We start from the raw sequence: 24,369 nt of genomic DNA, 5'->3' as shown, positions 1-24,369 counted from the left end.
CCATGAAATTAAAAGACGTTTTGCTCTTTGGGAAAAAAGGTATGAAAAACCTAGACAGCATAGGAAAAAGCAGAAACATTACTTTGCCAACAAAGGTCTGTCTAGTCAAAACTATGGTTTTTCCAGTTGTCATGTATGGATGTGAGCACTGGACTATAAAGAAAGCTGAGTGCCGAAGAATTGATGCTTTTGAACTGTGGTGTTGGAGAAGACTCTTGAGAGTCCCTTGGACTGCAAGGAGATCCAACCAGTCCATCCTAAAGGAAATCAGTCCTGAATATTCATTGGATGAGCTAATGCTGAAGCTGAAACTCCAATACTTTGGCCATCTGGTGCGAAGAACTGACTCATTTGAAAAGACCCTGATGCTGGGAAAGAGTGAAGGTGGGAGGAGAAGGGGACGACAGAGGACGAGATGGTTGGATGGCATCACTGACTCGATGGACATGAGTTTGAGTAAGCTCTGGAAGTCGGTGATGGACAGGGAAGCCTGGCGAGCTACAGTCCATGGAGTTGTAAAGAGTCGGACATGACTGAGTGTCTGAACTGAACTGAACTGAGCCCTGCATGCTGCGACAATAACCACAGGCAGCAGTGGAAGGGTCAGCCTGCATGCTGATTTTTCTTTTATTCAGATATAACTAATTTAATGTAACTAATACAGCCAAATACATAAATATTAAGGATACAACTTAATGAATTTAACATCTGATGGTAAAAGGGGAAGTAATAATTTTGAGCACTATATTAAGGAGCTTTACACTGTCTATATCATTTAATTATCACCACAACTAAACAGGAATTGTGAAGAATATATTATTTACCTTATTATCAGATAAGAATACTAAAGCTAGTGAGGTTGAATCCTGTGTTTGTCAAAGCCCTAATATTCCTTTAACAAAAGACAGCTACCCCTGAAACTGAGCTTTTAGTTTAAATCTTTGTTCTGCAAACTCAGATTCCAGGAAGATTTCTAGTATCTGGATTTTCCCCTTGCCTTTCACTAGCACTGCTCTTCTTTCCCCATTATCTTATCTCTATTATCTGTGTGGTTTTTTTTTTTTTTTAATTTTGTGGCCATGCTTCACAGCATGAGGATCTTAGTCCCCCCCCACCAGGGATTGAACCTGTGCCCCCTGTAGTGGAAATGTGGTGTCTTAACCACTGGACCTTAAAGAAATTTCTTCCATTATCTGCTTTTGATTAAACAGCAAAGGTAAGGAATAAGAGGCTGCCTTCGTAGCTCAATCAGTAAAAGAATCTGCCTGCAATGCCGGAGACCTGGGTTTGATTCCTGGATTAGAGAAGATCTGGAGGATATGACAACCCACTCCAGTATTCTTGCCTGGAGAATCCCATGAATAGAGGAGTCTGGCAGACTACAGTCCCTGGGGTTGCAAGAGTTGGACACAACTCAGTGACTAAACCACCACCAAGGAATAGGAAAATCACAGTGCTAAGGCACCAGTAAGAAAAAATGTGTACACCTGGACAAAAATCAGTTGTTAGTAACAGTAGTAAAAAAATTATGATACTGACCATTAAAACTGGAAAGAATAAAAGGAAAAATACATTGTAATTTTACATTGAAAGAATGCTCCAACATAAGAATGTCAAATACCTTCAAAGCTGGCCCTTACATTTATTAGCCTAAAAGCACACCATGTGCAATAGCACCTCTGACTATCACAAAATGCGGAAGCAAAGGTGGGAAAAACATTCCCCAGCACCTAGCAGACGCTCAACATATCATAGTTATCATCATCATGAAGACAACACAGCATATAGTTTAAGAAGATGAGCTTTGGAGGCAGGTTAACATTTTAATTCCAGCTCTATTACTAGGTGTGAATACTAGGCAAGTTACTTCATCTCCCTGGGCCTCAGTTACCTAATCTGTAAAGTGGGCATAACAATACTTAGCAGTACAAGGCAGTAATAAGGATTAAATGACATAAACAGAAATAAAGCACTTTATAATGTGTCTGGCTCATGGAAAGCTCTCAATAAATGCAAGCAATACTCATCACTGTTGTTACAGTGAGAAAACAAGCCAAAAAGGAGAGCTTAGGTCAGGAAGAGCCAGCCAAAGTACATGTCAGAAAACCCAGTCATTACCAAAAGGTTAGTCAGAAACGGAAAAGGATGACATTTCTGTACCATGAATCCAGAGAGCAAACTGGAAGAAGCAGGCCAAGGAGGAAATCTGAACACAAGCAGGGTTGGTGCACAGAAACATTAAGCAGATGCAGTAACCCAGATGCGTGGATTATCATGAATTAGTTCAAACCAGGCACATTAAACACACACACACACACACACACACACACACACACACACAGCCCGGCACATTACACACACACACACACACACACACACACACACACACACACACAGAGCCCGGCACATTAAACACACACACACACACACACACACAGCCTGGAAGTCATACAGAATCCAGTTCATGCTGACAGAACCACACACGAATAGAACAGACAGGGAGTTTCCAAATGGTCCAGTGATTAAGAATCTGCCTGGCAACGCAGGGGACATGGGTTCAATCCCTGGGTCAGGGAGGATCTCACATGCCATAGGCTGCAAATACTGAGCTTGTGCTCTAGGGCTCCACAAGAGAAGCTGCCCCAGTGAGGAGCCCACGCACTCAGGAAGAGTAGCCCTCACCCACCTCAACTAGAGAACGCCTGTATGCAGCAATGAAAACCCAGCATAGCCAAAAATAAATTTTTTAAAAAAGAGTAAAACAGATAGATTTAAGGATCCTCATCTCATATGGCTACTGTTTACCACCTGCCAAATTTAAATGCCCAGCTTGACTTGGCTCACTGCTAATCTTGGGTATTTGAAAATAGTAATAAACCCAAGGCCTCCAAGATGGCTCAGAGATCAAGAATCTGCCTGCCAGTGCTGGAGCTGCAGGAGACTTGGATTCGATTCCTGGGTTGGGAAGATCTCCTAGAGGAGGAAATGGCAACCCACTTCAGTATTCTTGCCAGGATAACCCCATGGACAGAGGAGACTGGAGGGCTACAGTCCATGGGGTCGCCGAGAGTCAGACATGACTGAGTGACTGAGCATACATGCACAGTAAACTCAAAGATTCAATAAAGAATCTTAGTGATCATCTGGCTCAGTCTCCTACCCTTTATAAAAGAAGGACTGAAGTTTCAAGAGGTTAAACACTTTGCTCGGAGACAGCACTAAAACCCAAGTCTCCTGATTCTAACTCCAGGACTCACTTTGGTTCTTGTAAAAATGGCTAAGGATACATTTATTTCCTAAAGATAGAATCATTTCCCAAGGAAGTCCATACTCTACAACAATGACAAATCTCTCAGAAATTCTAATTCTGTCACCTATGTACCAAACTAGACTGGGAAAGGAGTACGTCAAAGCTGTATATTGTCACCCTGCTTACTTAACTTATATGCAGAGTACATCATGTGAAATGCCGGGCTGGATGAAGCACAAACTGGAATCAAGATTGCTGGGAGAAATATCAATAACCTCAGATATGCAGATGATACCACTCTTAAGGCAGAAAGCGAAGAAGAACTAAAGAGCCTATCGATGAAAGTGAAAGAGGAGAGTGAAAAAGCTGGCTTAAAACTAAACATTCAGAAAGTAAAGATCATGGCATCTGGTCCCATCATTTCATGGCAAATAGATGGGCAAACAACGGAAGCAGTGACAGACTTTATTTTCTTGGTCTCCAAAATCACTGTGGATGGTGACTGTAGCCATGAAATTAAAAGACGCTTGCTCCTTGGGAGAAAAGCTATGAAACACCTAGACAGCATATTAAAAAGCAGAGACACTACTTTGCCAACAAAGGTCCGTCTAGTCAAAGCTACGGTATGGTTTTTCCAGTAGTTATGTATGGATATGAGAGTTGGACCATAAAGAAAGCTGAGCACCAAAGAATTGATGTTTTTGAACTGTGGTGTTGGAGAAGACTCTTGAGAGTCCCTTGGACTGCAAGGAGATCCAACCAGTCAATCCTAAAGGAAATCAACCCTGAATATTCATTGGCAGGACTGATGCTCTAGCTGAAACTCCAATACTTTTGTCACCTGATGGGAAGAACTGACTCACTAGAAAAGACCCTGATGCTGGGAAAGATTGAAGGCAGGAGGAGAAGGCAATGACAGAGGATGAGATGGTTGGATGGCATCACTGACTCAATGGACATGAGTTTGAGCAAGCTCCGGGAGTTGGTGATGGACAGGGAAGCCTGGCCTGCTGCAGTCCGTGGTGTTGCAAAGAAATGGACACGACTGAGCGACTGTACTGAACTGATATACCAAACCAACAAACGTTCCCTAACCAGCATGTCTCAGTTTCATTCTAACAATCAATATTTATGTTCTTTTTTTAAGATTTTTTTCTGATGTAGACCATTTTAAAAGTCTTTATTGAATTTGTTACAATATTTTATGCTTTGGTTTTGTGGTGGTGAGGCATGTGGGATCCCAGCTCCCTGACCAGGGATCAAACCTGTACCCCCTGCATTGGAAAGCAAAGTCTTAATCCCTAGATAGTTAGAGAGTCTTCAATATTTACTCTGTAACAACAGAAGTACACAAGCAGGGAGAGGGGAAGATATTGGCCCCCTGATGGCTTTAAAATTTAACAATAAGGCCTGGAGTTCATTCTAGTTTTCCATGGGTTATATTTTAGAAATGCAAAGGCAACTCTCACTTCAACTTTGTAAGAAGTAGACAACTCTCTCTTAAGAGTCGTCTAATAAGCTTCCCTTGTAGCTCAGTTGGTAAAGAATCTGCCTGCAGTGCAGGAGACCTGGGTTCAATCCCTGGGTTGGGAAGATCCCCTGGAGAAGGAAATAGCAACCCACTCCAGTATCCTTGCATAGAAAATCTCATGGACAGAGGAGCCTGGAGCGCTGCAGTCCACGGGGTCACACAGAGTCGGGTACGACTGAGCGACTAACAGTTACTTACTTAATAAGATACTTTCTTTTAGAATACATTTCTTCCACAGATTCTTGCCTCAAGGAATGGGGCAAGTGGTTGATTTAAATTTGTGAATCTCTTCCAATTTTATTTAGGGAAAGAGCAAAAGAGGCCTTATGAAGTTTAATATGCAAAGGAATCTAAGCTGCAGTTTAGATTTGTGTGTGTGTGTGTGTGTGTGTGTGCGCGCGGTCACTCAGTCGTGTCCAAGTCTTTGCAGCCCCATGGACTGTCGCCCTCAGTCCCTCTGCCCATGGGATTTCCCAGGCAAGAATACGGGAGTGGGGTGCCATTTCCTCCTCCAGGGGATCTTCCTGACCCGGAAATAGAACCTGTGTCTCCTGCATTGTCAGGCAGATTCTTTACCACTAAGTCACCTGGGAAACCCCACAGCTTAGATTTAGAGAGAAACTGAAGCCCTCTAACCAGTCTCACTTTATTGAAGAACTGTTTCTAAGCAAACAAGGGTGAGCACTCAAAACCTTCAGTGATGTTTACAACAGGTTCGATTCCTGTTGGCCAGCACATCAGACAATAATGTGACGACATGCTTTATATTTTCAACAGTTTACAAGATCAATCAAAAAAGTGTAATGCTTCCATATAAATGTACTTTTATACTGAAGTATCAGTATAAACTAGATTACCTAGGAGAGTGAACTCTTCACTATTTCAATCACATTTCCCTCAGCTTAATTCAGCATACCACTTTCTTAAGTTTGAGATGTCTTAAGAAGGAACTTTAGTGAGAGGTTGGGAAGAAAATCACTTTCCTCTGGGAAAGGTCCACAGAGAGAAATTATCGGCTCAAACAGACACATATTCAAATCAAAGACTAATTTTCAACTTCTGGGTATATAATTGAGGGAGGAAGCAGCTTTCTATTCTTTATTCCACCACCTAACTCTATCTACTCTGGCTGGCTCTGAACAGGAGATCAGTTCAGTTCAGTTGCTCAGTAGTGTCCGACTCTTCGAGATCCCATGAACCGCAGCACACCAGGCCTCCCAGAGTTTACCCAAACCCATGCCCATTGAGTCAGTGATGCCATCCAACCACCTCATCCTCTGTCGTCCCCTTCTCCTCCGCCTTCAATCTTTCCCTGCATCAGGGTCTTTTCAAATGAGTCAGCTCTTCATATCAGGTGGCCAAAGTATTGGAGTTTCTGCTTCAGACATCAGTCTGAACAGGAGATAACATCCTACAATAACCTATATCTCAAATTCCATGTGAAATTAGAAAGCCCTGCGAGTTACTTGTAAACGCTTCATTGTCTCATCTATTTGTATAAACCTCTCCCTTAGTTTGGAATTTCTTTTCCTTATCCACTTAGGGAACTCCTACTCATCCTTTAAGAACTGGTTCAAATGTTGCTTCCACTATTACAAGTCTCTTCTTAGTTACTCAAGCAGAATTCAAACAAAGATTTTTACTGATCACTGATTATGTGCCCAGAAATGTGTCGGAACTAAAAACAGTAGTTTTGGTCCTTAAGTGCTTACAGTTCAAAGAAATAGGATCTACAATAGAGCATGATAAGTACCTAGGTGCTACACAAACACATACTAGTGGGCGTGGAGGTATCTACTTTCTCCTGAGGGATCAGAGAAAATATTGTGAATTAAGTGACTTCTAAAATCTGAGTTAGTCATAGAAGAAATAACAGAGGTGAGAAAAATATCAAGGCAGCAAGAGATAACACTGGAAGAGTAAAGAGACAACCATGGCTGATCATGCCAGATATATCACCCTAAATTTGCCAACAAAGGTCTGTATAGTCAAAGCTATGGTTTTTCCAGTAGTCATGTATGGATGTGAGAATTAGACCATAAAGAAGGCTGAGTGCCAAAGAATTGATGCTTTCTAAGTGTGGTGCTGAAGAAGACTATTGAGAGTCCCTTGGATAGCAGGGAGATCAAACCAGTCAATCCTAAAGGAAATCAACCCTGAATATTCATTGGAAGGACTGATGCTGAAGCTGAGACTCCAATACTTTGGCCACCTGACGTGAAGAGCTGACTCACTGGAAAAGACCCTGATGCTGGGAAAGACTGAGGGCAGGAGGAAAAGGGGTTGACAGAGGATGGGATGGCTGGATGGTTTTACCAACTCAATGGACATTTTTTGAGCAAATTCCAGGAGGTAGTGAAGGACAGGGAAGCCTGGCACGCTGCAGTCCATGAGGCTGCAAAGAATGAGAAACAATTTAGCAAATGAACAACTACAACAAAAAACAAACTGCAATGATCTTCAGACTTCTCTACTGAGCAGGAACCATGATTTATTTACACTGAAACCCTCAGTGCTTGGCACAACTTAGTGCACAGTGGACATGCAAAAGGTATTCATTAACCTTCAGTACAATGGAGGAAACAGCATTCCTCAGCTTTAAGCTTTGTTCATAGCACCTGTAAGTTGAACAAAAAGTTCATTAGGTCTTCTCCGTAAGATGGCTGTAGTAGCACTCAATTGTTTTTAACTTCATTTGAAACAACTTTGTTGGCTTGTACTGTGACAGCTGTTAAATCAGTATGCATTAAAAAAAAATCAGAATTGGTGAATTTTTGTGTGGCCATTTTAATATTAAAGATGGAATAAAAAACAATATTTTAACATATTATGCTTTATTATTTCAAGAAAGGTAAAAATGCAACTGAAACGCAAAAAGATTTGTGCAGTCTATGTAGAAAGTGCTGTGACTGACTGAATGTGTCAAAAGTAGTTTGGGAAGTTTTGTGCTGGAGATTTCTCCTTTGACGATGCTCTAAGGTCAGGTAGACGAGTTGAAGTTGACAGCAATCCAACTGAGATGTGACTTGAGAACAATCAATGCTACACCAGGTGAAGGACACCTGACCATATTCAAAATATCCAAATCAAGCACTGAAAAGTCATTTGCACCAGCTTGATTATGTCAATCAATTTGACATGTGGGTTCCACAGAAGTTAAACAAACAAACAAAAAAACCTTCTTGATTGTATTTCAGCATGTGATTATCCACTTAAATGTAATGAAAATGTTCCCTTTTTAAAAATGAGGAGGGGTGATGAAAAGTGAATACTGCACAATAATGTAGAATGGAAGAGATTGTGGGGCAAGTGAAATGAACCACCATTAACCACACTGAAGGCTAGTCTTTTTCCAAAGAAGGTGATGCTGCGTATATAATGAGATTGACAGGGAGTCCTCTATTATGAGCTCCTTCCAGAAAACCAAATGATTAACTATGACATACTGCTCCCAATCAGATCAAATGAAAGTAGCACTCGATGAAAAGCATCTGGAATTAAATCAACAGAAAACGCACAATCTTCCATCAGAATAACGCAAGACCATGTTTCTTTGATGACTAGGCAAAAACTGTTACAGCTTAGTTGGGAAGTTCTGATTTATCTAGACATTGCACCTTCGGACATCCATTTATACCAGTCTTTACAAAATTCTCTAAATGGAAAAAAATTTCAATTCCCTGGAAGTCTGTAAAAGGCACTTGGAAAAGTTCTTTGCTCAGAAAGATAAAAAGTTTTGAGAAGATGGAATTATGAGGTTGCCTGAAAAATAGCTGAAGGCAGTGGAACAAAATGGTGAGTGTATTCTTCAATAAAGTTCTTCGTGAAAATGAGAGATGTGTCTTTCAGTTTCACTTAAAAACTGAAGGAGCTTTTTGGCCAACCCCATAGTATCCAAAGGCAGTTAAGGTGAAAAGTATCACAGATGAAGGATGGAATAAATATAAAGACCACAGACTAATCCATCATTCCAAACAATCTTGAGAATTGCTGTGAAACTCTCAATTCCATGGGGGAAAAAATGGCATCTTACAATGTTTTTTGAGAATTTACAGCTTTGCAAGTGGTAACAACTTTCAAAGAAGACAAACATGTCAGGTAAATGTTTACATAGATCCTCATATAATCACAACTGCTAGCTAGGCTCAAGCAGAAAGCACATCTACCTCAAGTAAACTAACTGGAAGAACAGGCTGAAAGACAGATGCTAAAGTTAAGGGGGAGCCACTGGTACTGCCATCCCTGACTCCCAGTAACACCGCTTTCTTTCTGTGGCTTGCTCATTGGAGGCAAAAAATGAATACCCTGCCACCTATTCTACATCAAATACGGCAACTCTTGTCCCTTGCCTGCCCCCACTCCCAGAAGGCTGCATGGTTTACCAGAGAGAAAAGCAAGGTTTTGGAATTATATATATGTAACTATGTAAAATTTCAGCTTTTCCATTTACTGATTAAGAGAGTTTGAACAAGTTACTTAACTTATATGATATAGAGATAATTACGCAGAGTTTTTGTGAGGATTAAATAAGAGAAATCTCTAAATTATTAGTCTGATGATTGAAGGTGCTTAATGTATTTGGCTTCTTCTTGCCCCACTTATGATTCTTTACATATTTAAATGACCCCACAATGTTTACATTTAAAGCATCACAGTTTCTTAAAAAATGGGAGAGGTTCTGATGTGCTTCTACATCACCAAGGCTATGTATATGACAGGCATGAAGCAATGTAATGTTTACAAGCCTACAATATGTTGGACTGTGTTTATGGGAGAAAGAAACTGAAATTATGCCAGCAGGACTGCTTTCAGATCCATGGAACAAAAGACCTCAGGCTAGGGAATTGGAGCTATTGAAATTCTTTTTGTTTTCTCTTAAAGTTTTTTTTTTCCCCAAAGACAGTAAGTACTTAAGGGTGCGCTAGCGGTCAGTAGATGTTTCTAGATTTGAGGAGTTAGTAATAAAAATTAGAGTGAACAGGAAAGTTTCAGTTAAGAAAGAAAAAGGGTCTCTCTGCTTGGGTTAAGGGACTAGGTAGGTCTTCACAGTAGAGACAGTGGGAAAGGTAAGCCTAGAGGAAAATGAGAATTAGCTGAATGGAGATGAGCGGATGTGGAAAAAAATAGTTGAGTAAAAAGATTCACAAGTTGTGTGGATGAGGGAAAAAGGGAAATAAGAAGAGGATACAAATGACACTGATGAAACATTAACCCACTATGTGACATCAGGTATTTGGATCAAATTAATGCCAAGCTTCCTAAGAGTTCTGAAATTCTACAGCAGAGTCAAACTAATGACTTAACCAATTCAGTGTTCTGTTTCAAATAATGGTCCCAAGAAATGCTTTATTACAGAGAACAGTGGCCATGGTGCAGTGCACTTAATATAGCTAATCCAACTCAATGCTTGCCACAGAATGCAAAATAAGTGCTTAATGAATTGGGGTATTATCATTGGGAAGCTACAATCCTCATTTACTCATCCCACAAATACTTCCTGAGCACCTCTAAAGCATTAGGTATTGTTCTAGGTGTTGGAAACACTGCACTAGATACAAAGAGGGAAAAATCTATGGCTTCTTACTAGTGTGTTAGATGGTGATAACTGCTATAAAAAAATTTATTCCGGGAAAGGAAATAGGACGGGCTGAGAGAGAGGGAATAAATTATAAACTGTGCAAGCAGAAGGGCCTCATTGGGAAGATGCTATGTAGAGGCCTTTGCAACACATTCTTCAATTAATGTATTAAAAATAAATATTAATTGCAACTATAATTGCAGCTATGGTTTTTCCAGTAGTCATGTATGGATGTGAGAGTTGGACTATAATGAAAGCTGAGCACTGAAGAATTGATGCTTTTGAACTGTAGTGTTGGAGAAGACTCTTGAGAGTCCCTTGGACTGCAAGGAGATCCAACCAGTCCATCCTAAAGGAGGTCAGTCCTGGGTGTTCACTGGAAGTACTGACGTTGAAGCTGAAACTCCAAAACTTTGGCCACCTGATGCAAAGAGCTGACTCACTGGAAAAGACCCTGATGCTGGGAAAGATTGAGGGCAGGAGGAGAAGGGGACGAAAGAGGATGACATGGTTGGATGGCATCACCGCCTCGATGGACTTGGGTTTGGGTGAACTCCGGGAGTTGGTGATGGACAGGGAGGCCTGGAGTGCTGTGGTTCATGGGGCTGCAAAGAGTCGGACACGACTGAGAGACTGAACTGAACTGAACTGAATGACTGGTCAGTGAAGTAAGGGTTATCAAATGGGCTGGTCAGTTCTCAAATACTTAAAAGATGTGCTAACGCTGTGGTGCCTCTTACACATGATTATTTATCTACATTAATATTAATACATAAACACAATTTGCAGTTCAGTTTCTCAATTGTATTAGCCACATTTCACACATGGCTACCACACTGGCCAGTGCAGATCTAGAACATTTCCATCACTGCACAAAGTTCTATCAGACAGGGCGAACCCAAAGGATTTTTAAAGCACGCTTAAAAGTCTTCCACTAACAACAAAACAGAGCATTTCATCAGCATGTGGTATCTGTTTTCCATGCCGCCAACTACTAAACGTCAACTACTACAGGCAGTAGACTCCGAAGAAACACTGACAGTTTAAAAAAGTTCCCTTGTATTCAGTTACAAGCTATTGAGCTATTTATACTCACAATCTGTGATACTCGTCCTTTAACAGCTGAATTACTATTTCCTCTCCTAGTAACACATAAGTAAAGCCTTTGACTATTAATAACAACTTAAAGCCTAAAGAAGGATGGTTTCATCTCAGTGTAAAGATCTATGTAGAATTAGATCCATTTGTTATTGCTTGAAAATCAACAACCTCCATCTTACTGAACATCCATTTAATATTCTTTCTACTTCAAATAGTACTTTTTTCATGTAGTTATAGTGAAAGTGATTGAGAAATCTTATCTTAAAGACAAAAATATTTTATAAAACCACATAACATCCATAAAAACAAAGTCCCAAATGGCCTCTACTAAGGAACCTGGAGGTATCAATGATGTTTAGAAACGAACCAGTCAGAAATGAAGGAGCTGCCCATCACAGGGCCTTGGACACACTGGGTGTTCTCCAGTAAAGCGGCATTCACTGCTGGTGACTCAGAGATGACTCTGAGCCAGGATCACGTCTCTCCTTCCTTCTCTCTCTTTCATAACTCTCATTTCTTTGGCCCTCAGTTTCCTTTTAAGACAGTAAGAAAGAAATCTAATTACCAACACTCAGCCACATATCCAGTGGAAATACAATTCATGCCCGATGATAGCTGTACCATTTGTAACAGTTATTCAGAAATTTCCAACAGGAAACCTCCTTAAACATTCTTTTCCAGTACATGTGCAGGAGAATACATACTTCTTCTTCTACTAAATAAAAATTCTGAGTAATGAACACCTGGTTACACCATGAGTCAACAGTAATTCCGCAAAAGAACCAAGGGTGACTATACAAATGGTGTTTCTATCAAACTTGCTCCATCCAGTAATTCAATATACTTTATTCTGTTTTCTATGTAAGAAATATCCATCTCTTTTATACCATTCTCTTCCCTCAAAACTCTCAAACTTTCACAACCACAGAACATAGGAGGTGAGGCACTGTAGGAAAAATTGGTTTAATCTATAATTCTAAATTCAAAGAGAAGAAGTGTTTTGAATTACACATACCTTTGCTTCTAAATCTTATTTTTAAAAAAGTTTAATGGTGAAAAATATTAACACTTTAGGGAAACAATGCATGAGATCAGAGGAAACAGGAACAAACTGTCTCTTTGCTCATCTGACAAAGCAATGAGACCAATCCTAGATTTTTAGTTGTTAAGTCGCTAATTCATGTCCAACTCCCTGCAGACCCCATGGACTACAGCAGGCCAGGCTTCCCTAGTCTTCACCATCTCCTGCAGTTTGCTCAAACTCATGTCCATTGAGTTGGTGATGCCATTCAACCATCTCATCCTCTGTCACCTCCTTCTCCTGCTCTGGATCTTTCCCAGCATCAGGGTCTTTCCCAATGAGCCAGCTCTTCATATCAGGTGGCCAAAGTACTGAAGCTTCAGCTTCAGCATCAGTCCTTCTAATGAATATTCAGGGTTGATTTCCTTCAGGATTGACTGGTTTGATCTCTTTGTTGTCTGAGAGACTCTCAAGATAATTCTTCAGCACCACACTTCAAAACCATCAGTTCTTCAGCATTCAGCCTTCTTTATGGTCCAACTCTCACATCCATACATGACTACTGGAAAAACCACAGCTTTGACTAATGGACATTTGTCAGCAAAGTGATGTCTCTCTGCTTTTTAATATCCTGTCGAGGATGGTCATAGCTTTTCTCCCAAGGAGCAAGTGTCTTTTAATTTAATGGCTGCAGTTACTGTCCACAGTGATTTTGGAGCCCAAGAAAACAAAATCTGCCACTGTTTCCACTTTTCCCTCATCTATTTGCCATGAATTGATATAACTGGATGCCATGATCTTCATCTTTTGAATGTTGAATTTTAAGCCAGTTTTTTCACTCTCCTCTTTCACCCTCATCAAAAAGGCTCTTTAGTTTCTCTTTGCTTTCTCTCTTTAGAGCGGTATCATCTGCATATCTGAGGCTGTTCACATTTTTCTTATCAATCTTAATTCCAGCTTGTGATTCATCTAGTCTGGCATTTCTCACGATGTATTCTGCATATAAGTTTAATAAGCAGGATAACAATATACAGCCTTGTCCTACTCCTTTTCCAATTTTGAACCAGTCTGTTGTTCCATGTCCAGTTCTAACTGGTGTTTCTTGTCCTGCATACAGGTTTCTCAGGAGTCAGGTAAGGTGGTCTGGTATTCCCATTTCTTTAAGAATTTTCCACAGTTTGCTGTAACCCACACAGTCAAAGGCTTCAGCATAGTCAATGAAGCAGATATCTTTCTTTAGAATTCCCTTGCTTTTCTATGATCCAAAAGATACTGGCAATTTGATCTCTGGTTCCTCTGCCTTTTCTAAATCCAACTTGTACACCTGGAAGTTCTCAGTTCATGTACTGTTGAAGCCTAGCCTGAAGGATTTTGAACATTACCTTGCTAGCGTGTGAAATGACCACAACAGTACAGTAGTCTGAACATTCTTTAGCATTGCCGTTCTTTGGGACTGGAATGAAAACTGACCTTCTGCAGTCCTGTAGCCACTGCTGAGTTTTTCAAATTTGTTGGCATACTGAGTACACCACTTGAACTTAAATCTTTTAGGATTTGAAATACCTCAGCTGGAATTCCATCCCCTGCACTAGCTTTGTTTGCAGTAATGCTTCCTATGGCCCACTTGACTTCACACTCCAGTATGTCTGGCTCTAGGTGAGTGACCACACCATTGTGGTTATCTGGGTCATAAAGACCTTTTCTGTACAGTTCTTCTGTGTATTCTTGCCACCTTTTCTTAATCTCTTCTGATTCTGTTAGGTCCTTGCCATTTCTGTCCTTTATTGAGCCCATCTTTGCATGAAATGTTCCCTTGGTATCTCTAATTTTCTTGAAGAGATACATCTCTAGTTTTTCCCATTCTTTTGTTCTCCTCTATTTCTTTGCATTGCTCACTTAAGAAGGCTTTCTTATCTCTCCTTGCTATTCTCTGGAACTTTCTTATCTCTCCTTGCTATTCTCTTGAACTTTCACTTCTTTTCTCAGCTATTTGTAAGGTCTCCTCAGACAACCATTTTGCCTTCTTGTTTAACCTTTCCTAGTTTAACCTTTCTGAAAAGCTAATCTTTATTAGGGTTACAGAGTCTATAAAAATGGAGCCACCAAATAAAATCTTTCAAGAGGCAAATTTGATTATTGTTTTTTCATCCTAAAAATAAAATAATGTCTTTTGTTGAAAAAGCCCTACATCAAACAAGATCCAATTAGCTATTACGTATTTTACCCATTTTCATCTTGTTCCCAGACCTAGGCACCAACAGCCTTCAGAATATCACCTATCCTAAAACCCAATTGCCAATAACCAAATTTGCTGTGTTAATTTGTAGGGAATGAAAAAGAAAAAAGATAAAATGATTCTTCTGGGATTTATTCAGTTGGGCCAAAAATCTTCTATATTCTTAAAAAAAAATCTTATAAATCTTCCCAGTCTGACAGAATTTGTGAATCACAGCGTTCTAAAGTGACATCTTTTATGTGTGTTTGGGACACTAATAATTTCCTTCTTACCTGCCTCAGTTTTGTCCCTTTCTGATCTAGTCTCAACAGCGGTGCCACTATGACCTTTATGAAAACACAAATCTGACAGGGTTCTTCACAGTTTATGAAAAATACTCCGCCACAGGGCCCAATGACTTTCCTTTTAGATTGTATATTTGTCTTTCTCTCACTTCCCTCAGGATGACAGTCTTTAGGTGCATCCATGTTGCTGCACCAGCACCTCATCTTTCTACCTAAACTTTTCTCTCACCACTCTCCCATGGCTGCTGTCGTTAGTCCTATTCCAAACCACGTGGAATTCCTAAACTATGACATATTTGCCCAGGTCTTCCTACCGGTGCATTTGCTGTTCTAGTTGCCTAAAATGTCCTTTCCATCTATTTCTTAATCTGGCTAACTCCCACTCCTACAAAATTCAGTTTATGTACCATTTCTTCTAGGAAGCCTTCCATGAACATCTACCTTTCTGTATTTTCGATTGAATTATGCACCATTCTTCTGTGCTTCAAAGTCACTTTGTTTTTTTTTTGTTTGCTTTTTTCAAAGTCACTTTGTATATACCTCTACATACAGGGGTATAAATCATTTTTCTTATAATTACCCACACATTTGTCTCTCTTACATTCTCTGAAAGCAGAAATTGTCTATATATTCTCAGCAATTAACATACTTTTCAGGACACAGCAGGCATTCAATAAATATACTTTTTTAAATGGAGGGGGACAAAGGGAAAAGTAGGATCTTTCATGAGTTTAGCCTCTAAGTGTCCCTTTCAGGTTATGGAGTATCTGTGTTGGGAAACATTCCAGGCCTGTTAGGTACTGAACATATAATAATCACTGAACAGTTTTGACAAATGATAAACAGGAAAGAAAAAGACATAATTGAGATTATCTTGCTAGCTTGCATTACATGTTATTATAAATTCACTTCCATAGACACAGCAACACAATCTTTTCATTATCGTTGCTTTTAGATTTATAAAAAACATTAAAAAAAAAAAGCTCAGCTTTTCTTCTGGTTCCTAAAAGAAACACAAGGACTAACATAGCACCATGCCGTGCCATGCTGTCGCTTCAGTCATGTGGCCCTATGGACTGGAGCCTGCCAGGTTCCTCTGTCCATGGGATTCTCCAGGCAAGAGTACTGGAGTGGGCTGAAAGGGGCACTACCAGTTTCTAATCACGCAAAGCTGATTTCTGGTCTTTGCTTCTTTTCCCCCTCATTCCTGTTTCCTGGTTTCTGATCATTTCACTAAATGGGGCTTCCCAGGTGGTGCCAGTGGTAGAGAACCTGCCCGAGAAGGCAGGAGATGCAAGAGACATGGGTTTGACTCCTGGGCGGGGAACAAACAGCAGCCCACGGAGCGCCTCCAGCTTCCTGACCTCTGTGCTTCTCTGCTGCGCTCACTGCTGTTGCTCAGATGGTAAAAGTCTCCATCAAAAAAAAATCAAACATAAATTACACTACCGAAAGTGGTTTACTGTTACACATGAACATCTCTAACAAAAGATTTGATGAAAAAGAAAGCTAAAACTCAGGGAAGATAAATTAAGTTCAACTTCTTTGCATTCCTTCTCCCCATTCTCTCTGAATAATAACAACTAGCATTAATTGAGCATGTACTATAATGCCAGGGACTATTCTAAGCATTGAGTTTTGTCTAACGCTCACAACAAGCCTCTAAGAAGGATACCATTTATTATCCCCATTTAATAGTTGAGGAAACTGAGTCACCCAGGGGTAAACTTATCCAAGGAGTTCATAGCTAATAAACGGCAAAGCTAGGCTTCATATCTAAGTAATCTTCATATCTAAACAGTAAGCATATCTAAGAGGGTGTAAATCTCCACTCCCAACTACTACTAAACAGACTTTGAATTCACACAATACCTCCTCAGTGTCAGATAAGAACATTTATTTTTAACCTTAGAAAAATTTTAGGAGATAGTACTTTAACAAAAGTAAAATTCAGGTACAGAAGAGTTATGTCAATTGCCTAAAATGACAATGTTAAATTGAAAAACACCAAAAATTCATCTCTTAGCTTATTTCTGATATTTTCCGGTATGACACCAACAAGAATGATGTTTCTTATGTCAAAATCAATTTTAAAGGGATTTCTTAGAAAATAAGTGAAAGATCTAGAATAAAGAAAAGTTGACTATATGGGAAAGAACCATTTCTACTACTCCTCAAACTAAATTTAGAACAAAAATACTTCAGTCCTAGTATTTCATGAGAAACCCAAATTTTACCACCATGTACCGTCTACCCATACTACCTAGGGTACTTAGGAAGTCCCTAGTTGTTCCTATTTTGTCATGTTCACCAATTTTTCCTGTTAGATTCAAGATAAAAATAACAAGACAAACTCTCCTTAAAGTCATCAATTCTAAAGTGTTCAAAGAACACAGGTATAGAAAAGGCAATGTTAATCCTATAAAGCAAGTTTTGTTTTAACAATTTCCTTAAGTACAAGTCACATTGAAAAATGTGGCATGAAAAAAAAATAATAATAAAAAAAGAAAAATGTGGCATGAAATTCCAATAACACAATTATTTTTATCTACATAAAAAATTCAAAAAAATTTATTCATTCTATGTAGCATTAATAGTTTTTAATCTCCTCTTTGAGTGCTGAAACTGTATTTTATTGTTTTTCTCCCCCCCTTCATGGCAGCTAGGGTAATGTGCCTAAGAAAACTTATTAAATGAATTAATGAATCATTCAGCCAGCCAATCAACCATCCATCTACTTTTTCTCCTTTTGGTTGGTTAGGGTATGTTTTAAGTATGACAATAAATCATCAAGCAAAACTAAGTGGACTTCATTGTTAAATGTTAAGCTACTGGCCCTGGATGCATTATGAGATTATAACTAGAAGTAACAAGCACACCCCAAAGTGCTTCACCCCAGCCAAGAATGTCTTTCCTTTGCTGCCACTTTTCACTTTTACTATTAAGACATAATTCTTACGGGTTCTTGCCACTCGAGCACTTTGATTATTAAGCTCTGGACTGAAAGGGGAAAGGCTGGGGGTGGGGATTGAGGGTGAGGCAAAATGGACAAAACAAAGCAGGCAGATCCATCTGCTTTACAGCATTTAAGTTCTTTTAAGAGATCAAAGAAGAAAAACAAAATATACAATCATCAAAAGAAACCTGAATATGAAGTTTTAAGATGTTTAAACAGTCAAGTAAAATGTAGGATTTATTTAATCTTATGCAGTGAAATAAAGGAAAGCTATAGCTACAGACTACAATCTAATATGATGTCACTCTGGCCAGCCATGGATACACACTAGTATGACGAGGAAAAAACAAAACACCAGTCTTCAACGAGGAACCAAAGGCCATTAACACCATCCACAAGATAGTCCATTATACCACTGTCCTCTTCTTTTAATGGAAGCCTCCGTTAGGGGGTGTATATGTGTGTGCACACGTGTGTATTCTCGACTCCAATGATGTTTCAAATTGCAATCTTGTAAAACCTATCCTGTCTTTGAGTCAAGTCAAAGCTCTATCATGAAAGGCCACTTTTAATATGATAGAACTCTAGAGGCCCAAGAAGCCAACCATTGAGGCTGTTTTGAAACTAATGGTCCCCTGCCTAATATGAAATGTTCATACTAGTTTTACTTTCAATTTTTAAATCTCACTGATCATATGTAATCTGAATTTGAAGTTGAGATTTTTTTTTTTTGCCATGCCATGTGGCTTGTGGAATCTTAGTTTCCAACCATGGATTAAACCCATGCCCCTGTGGTGGAAGCATGGAGTCTTAACCACCAGACCCAAGAAAGTCCCACTTATCACTGACTATTAAACCATAAAAATTTCAAGAACTTTAAAGGTTTCTTTAATAAAAGTAATACACACTTTTAAATGAGAATATGCGAATACACTGTGCTGTGCACATTGCTCTTTATCAAGGTAAATAGTTAAGGAGAATGAGGAATATTCTCTTAGATCTTAAAATGACTATGATAATAAACACAATGTAGAACTGGTGCAAAAACTGACAGTTCAACAGAACAGACTATATAATCCAAAAAATACACTTGAGACCTTTTAAAACTTAGCTTGAGCAAAATGGCATCATAAATCAATAAAAAAGGGCAGACACTATTTCTTATTAAGATCATTCATAGGTATTTTATAATTTTAGTTGTAAATACTTTCAAATCCCCTTGGTTTTTAAGATATTTATTCTACACATATAAAAAAATTTTAATGATTCATTTTTGAACATTTAATTTGCATTTAGTCAGCCATTTTACTGAACTCTTTTTCAGTTGATTCTTTGGGGACTATTTTTCTAAAGAGAGAATAATATTAGCCAATAAGTATATACTTATTCTGTTTATTACCAGAACATATCTCTAACGATTGCTCATCTTACTGTACCAAGAACTCTCAAAATAATGTTAAGTAAAAGTAACAGTGGGCGTTCTTTTCTTGTTCTTGTTCTAGCAGATATTTCTTCAGTATTTCATGGTAACTGCAGTAGTGTCTCTTGGTTTCACATAGCTGTTCTTTATTAAAGGGTTATATAAGCACATTATAAAAGAAAAGAACGAACTAAAAGGATATATACAACATTCACGTTATGGGTTGTCACTGAACTGTAGTGGTAAAAGGAGATTAGATCTAATTTTTATAAAACATGTCCTAATGTTACCAATTTTAAAATCAATTGAGTAAAAAAGAAGAAGAAGAAAACTGAGTAAAAAATGTGCTTGCTATTTTTTTAAAAATTATTTATTTATTTATTTAGCTGTGCCAGGTCTTAGCAGCCATGTGTGGGAGTTTCACTGTAGCATGTGGGATCTAGTTCCCCAATCAGGAATAGAGCCTGTGCCCCCTGCATTGGGAGCATGGAGTCTTAACCACTGGGCCACCAGCCAAGTCCCTAAATAGGTATAAGATCTATCTTTCTCTCTACTGTGGTTGATATAGCATTATAACTATCTGTTTCTTCAAAATATGAGTGAAATATTTTGTGTTTTACCTTTTTTATCATGCCTATTAGTCTATATAGGATTTTCATACATTGAGTCACTCTGGCAAATTGTATTTCCCTAAAAAATTACCTATTTCATCAGGAATTTATTAATAAAGGTGTCAAGGTATTCAGGGGACAATGAAGAGTATTTTCAACTTCACACCATATCCAAAAGTTAACTCAAAAAGAACCACTGACCTAAATGTAAAACCCAAAACTATAAAACATTTTGATGGAAAAACAAAAATACCTTTCTAATCTTGAGTTAAATAAAGATTTCTTAGAAGACAAGGAACAGTAACCTTAAAAAAAAAACTGGACTTCATCAAAGTAAAAAATTTGCTAATAAGAGAAACCACAGGCTGGGAAAAAACATTTGTAATAACACTTATAAAGAATTTATATGTGGGCCATGTAAAAAACATTCACAACTCAAAAAAATAAGCCAATTTTTAAAAAGAAGATTTGAACAGATATTACATCAAAGAAAAGATATGAATGGCAAAAAAACATATGAAAAGTTACTCAATATTATTACTCAAGGGAACTGTATATTAAAACCACAATGAGATACCGCTATACACCTATTAATTATTAGACTGGCCAAAATCCACAACACTGACAGCACCAAATGCTGGTGAAGGTGTGGAGCAACAGGAACTCTCATTCACTGCTGATGGGAATGCCAAATGGTACAAGCACTCAGGAAGACAATATGGGGTATCACATTGATTTATTTTGGTCGTGCTGGATCTCTGTCGCTGTGCACAGGCTCCCTCTAGTTTCGGCGAGCACAGGCTACTCTCTAATTGCAGAGCACGGGCTTCTCACCGTGCTGGCTTCTCTCACTGAGGAACACGGGCTCTAGGGTGTGGGGGCTTCAGCAGTCGTGACACACCGCTTTAGTTACCCCACGGCACATGGAATCTTCCCGGACCAGGGATTGAACCCATGCCCCCTGCATTGGCCAGTGGATTCTTTACCACTGGCCCACCACGGAAGTCCTGGGAGTTTCTTTAAAAAACTAAACATATCTTTATACTTTCTAAGTATGGCACCCCTTGGTATTTACCCAAATAACTGAAAACTAGTGTCCATACAAAACCTACACACTGATGTTTATACCAACTTTATTCATAACTGCCATAACTTGGAAGCAAACTGATGCTCTTCAGTAGGTAAAAGGATAAATAAGTCACAATACAGCCAAACAAAGGGATATTTTTTAGTGCTCAAAAGGAAAGAGCTATCAAGTCACAAAGACATTGGAGGAGCAACAAATGGATACCACTAAATGAGAGAAGTCAATCTGAAAAAAGTATGTATGGAAAAAGCTATTGTATGATCCCAGTTTTATTACATTCTGGAAAAGGCATGAAAGGAATGAACTACGGAAACATGCAACAACATCTATGAATCTTGACAGCTTTATGCTAAGCGGAAATACCAGACGAAGGCTACATATTGTATAATTCTGATTATAAAAGGTAAGCAGGGGACTTTTGGTAGTGAAGGAAATACTCTACATCTTGATTGTGATGGTAGTCACACAATTTTATATGTTTGTCAAACAGCACTATTACATACTTTACAAGGTAATTTTACTGTATATAAAATTTATTCTCTTTGTTTTATATATCTTAATTTTTAACAGAAATATAAAGAGGGAACTAAAATGTCAATAACCCTTCAATCCAGATAAAATCTTTTTCTGTGTTAAAAAACAAAATACATTTGCAAACCATACACGAATATACAAAATGTTAACTGAAAACCATCCATCCTTCCTATCCTCCTCCCCCCTCCCGCCACTTTTTTTTTGCCATGCTGTGCAGTCTGGGGGATCTTAGTGCCCTGATCAGGGATTGAACCCCAGCCCATAGTAGTGAAAGCTCTGAGTCTTAACCACTGGGGATGCTGGGGAATTCCCACTATCCCTCCCTTTTAAATTTCATTCTTATAATCATTGCCTATGTTGTGTCTAAGACACACTGATAAAGTGCTCAGTATGCAGAAATAAATTCAGATGGAAAATCATCTACACATTTAGTCTACCTATTACACTTTCTATAATTTTCTAGGGAGTAAGCAGCACCCAGAAGTGATGAAAAGTGGTGAGAGGATACGGGAGATGGTCCAGAAAGTCAGCATCACTACTTTTCAGCTGGCATTACTACAGAGATGGCTCATCTTTTTCTACTGACAGAAAAAATAGGGCATCTGTGTTATTAACATCCATAGTGCTCTACTACAAACTGGGGTTCTATATACTCTATTTCCCTTAAGATCGTCAATTCTATTTCATGCTGAAAATTTAAAACCACCATAAGAAATACAAATGAATACTATTGAGCAGTGGGATAGAATAGTAAAAAGATCCTGCCCTCCATAAGTTTATACTCTTATCAGGAAATAATATGACAGAAGATATTTAATTTTATAATAAAGCTATATTAAATTTCTACTGAACACCACAGGACGAAAAAAAACAGAACTAACGTCATTTTTGGCATTGTTTAATTCCAGAGGCATTTACCTCCTACACCTTAAGAATCTCAAAACTAATTAAGTTCGTATTTTGTCCTTCATTCTCAAAGAGAAGGGAGGAAAGGACTGTGTTATTAGCACATTTTGAGCTTCAAGCGGTAACAACATGATAATATCACAAAAAATTTTCCCATGAACTTAAGTGAAATGCTTTAGTCTTGAGCATGGCTCCTCAACAAATGTCCCTGAAAGGTTAGGAAAAACCCCCTTTAAAACATAGTAATAATTTACAAATTCAGATTTAGAATAGGAATAATTGACTTCAAGTTTGTTTAGGATATGGCTTCTGTTTTCTGCTTCAACAAACTGATTCTCATATTTCCTATATGATACAAATTCTAATCTAAAGGAACTATTACCTTGTAAATCTGTTCAATCTGTTACCTGAATACCATGCATATGAATTAAAGCTTTTGCAGCTAGCCTTAAACTCAGGCTTTACACCAACAATCTTTCTCATTAAGTAATTATTTCATCAAATACAACCAAAAACTTTTTTCAATGAACTGTGCTCACTTCTGTGGAAGGGAGGGTATACAGAAACTTCATGAAGTTGTTAGAAAATTTAAAACATTTTGAGAAGTCAATTTAGCATACACAGATCCTCTCCTCCTCCTGGGTCTGCTATTAGAAGAATGACTGCTAACCCATAAACATTTGTGAAGAGAGGAAGAAAGAAAGCAGAAGCAGGAATAAGCCATTTTTAAAAAGCAGCGGGGTAAAGAAGCATCACAGTAGCTTAAACTATACACATATCTTCTCTGGACCCTTCCTTCCCCCAGCACTTATGTACAGTGTAGCCCTTACTTTAAAAAAAAAAAAAAACACTAGTAGCTTAAACCAATATAAGTTGACAGTTAATACTTTCACTGTATTCTACCACAGGTCCCTTTGAAAGAAAAGGGAATAAAATAAGGAGATTGAGGATAAAAGCTGTTTGATTCCTTTATCACCTTCCCCATCCCATGATCCTGAATGTTTGTCCCATATGAATCCTGGCAGAACTCTGGAGACTTGTTTTCTGGAAGGGATAAAACTAAACGGTCTCTGGACTGGGGGACTCAAAAGGTGGTTGATGATGGGAACAGAGCAAGAAAACTGAGGGCAATTGAGTGAACATAATGAATACTGATCGCAGCAACCCTCCCAGTCACCCCTCACCATACAGTGCTGAGAAGACTCCACCCTCTGAATCCTTTTACTGATAAAAAGAGATATTCCTCAATAATCAACTGAGCTAGACAGCTCACTTGGTAAAGGATCTGCCTGCAATGCCGGAGATCCTGGTTGGATTCCTGGGTAGGGAAGATCCCCTGGAGAAGGGAAAGGCTACCCACTCCAGTATTCTGGCCTGGAGAATTCCATGGACTGTATAGTCCATGGGGTTGCAAAAAGTTGGACACGACTGAGTGACTTTCATTTTCATTTTCACTTTCCTCAACAAAAGGAACATGAAGCTCACCCTACAGTAAGGCCCAAGGGTGACCAGCCTATGCACTTAAAGCTAATTTAAAGCTCACTCACCACTCTTAATCACAAGCATACAGCTAATTATTACTAGACTTCAGAAGAAAACTCCTACATGAGATCAAAACAAAGGAAAGGAACTTTGGAGGAAAAGAGCCTAGGCAGGGCAAAGTAAATCTGTTGAAAACAATAAAGAATATTATGACAGAAATATTCAGAGCATAAAATAAACTTCCTAGAAATTAAAAACATAATATAAAAGAAAAATTTAATAGGACATAAAGATGAAGAAATCTTTCAAGAGCTAGAGAAAAAAAGATATGAAAATTAGAGAACTATTTCATGAGGTCCATCACTGAGAAGT

At 38.7% G+C, this 24,369-nt stretch overlaps 1 protein-coding gene across 6 annotated transcripts in view; it reads right to left on the bottom strand.

Moving 5' to 3' along the window:
* Positions 1–24,369, bottom strand: part of PHACTR4 (phosphatase and actin regulator 4) — a 101,017-nt gene that overhangs the window by 44,529 nt on the left and 32,119 nt on the right. The window contains exon 2 of one of the 6 annotated variants that reach the window (XM_065930192.1): positions 11,828–11,993. The exons of the other annotated variants lie outside the window; for them this stretch is intronic. The gene's annotated coding sequence lies outside the window, so the exon portion shown is untranslated. The remainder of the gene's footprint in view (positions 1–11,827; positions 11,994–24,369) is intronic. 6 annotated transcript variants of the gene reach the window in all.

The sequence above is a fragment of the Muntiacus reevesi genome, chromosome 3 (assembly GCF_963930625.1).
Source record: "Muntiacus reevesi chromosome 3, mMunRee1.1, whole genome shotgun sequence".
Taxonomy (NCBI): Eukaryota; Metazoa; Chordata; class Mammalia; order Artiodactyla; family Cervidae; genus Muntiacus; species Muntiacus reevesi.
The sequence above is the reverse complement of the archived record's forward strand: the minus strand, read 5'-3'. Positions and strand labels throughout refer to the sequence as shown.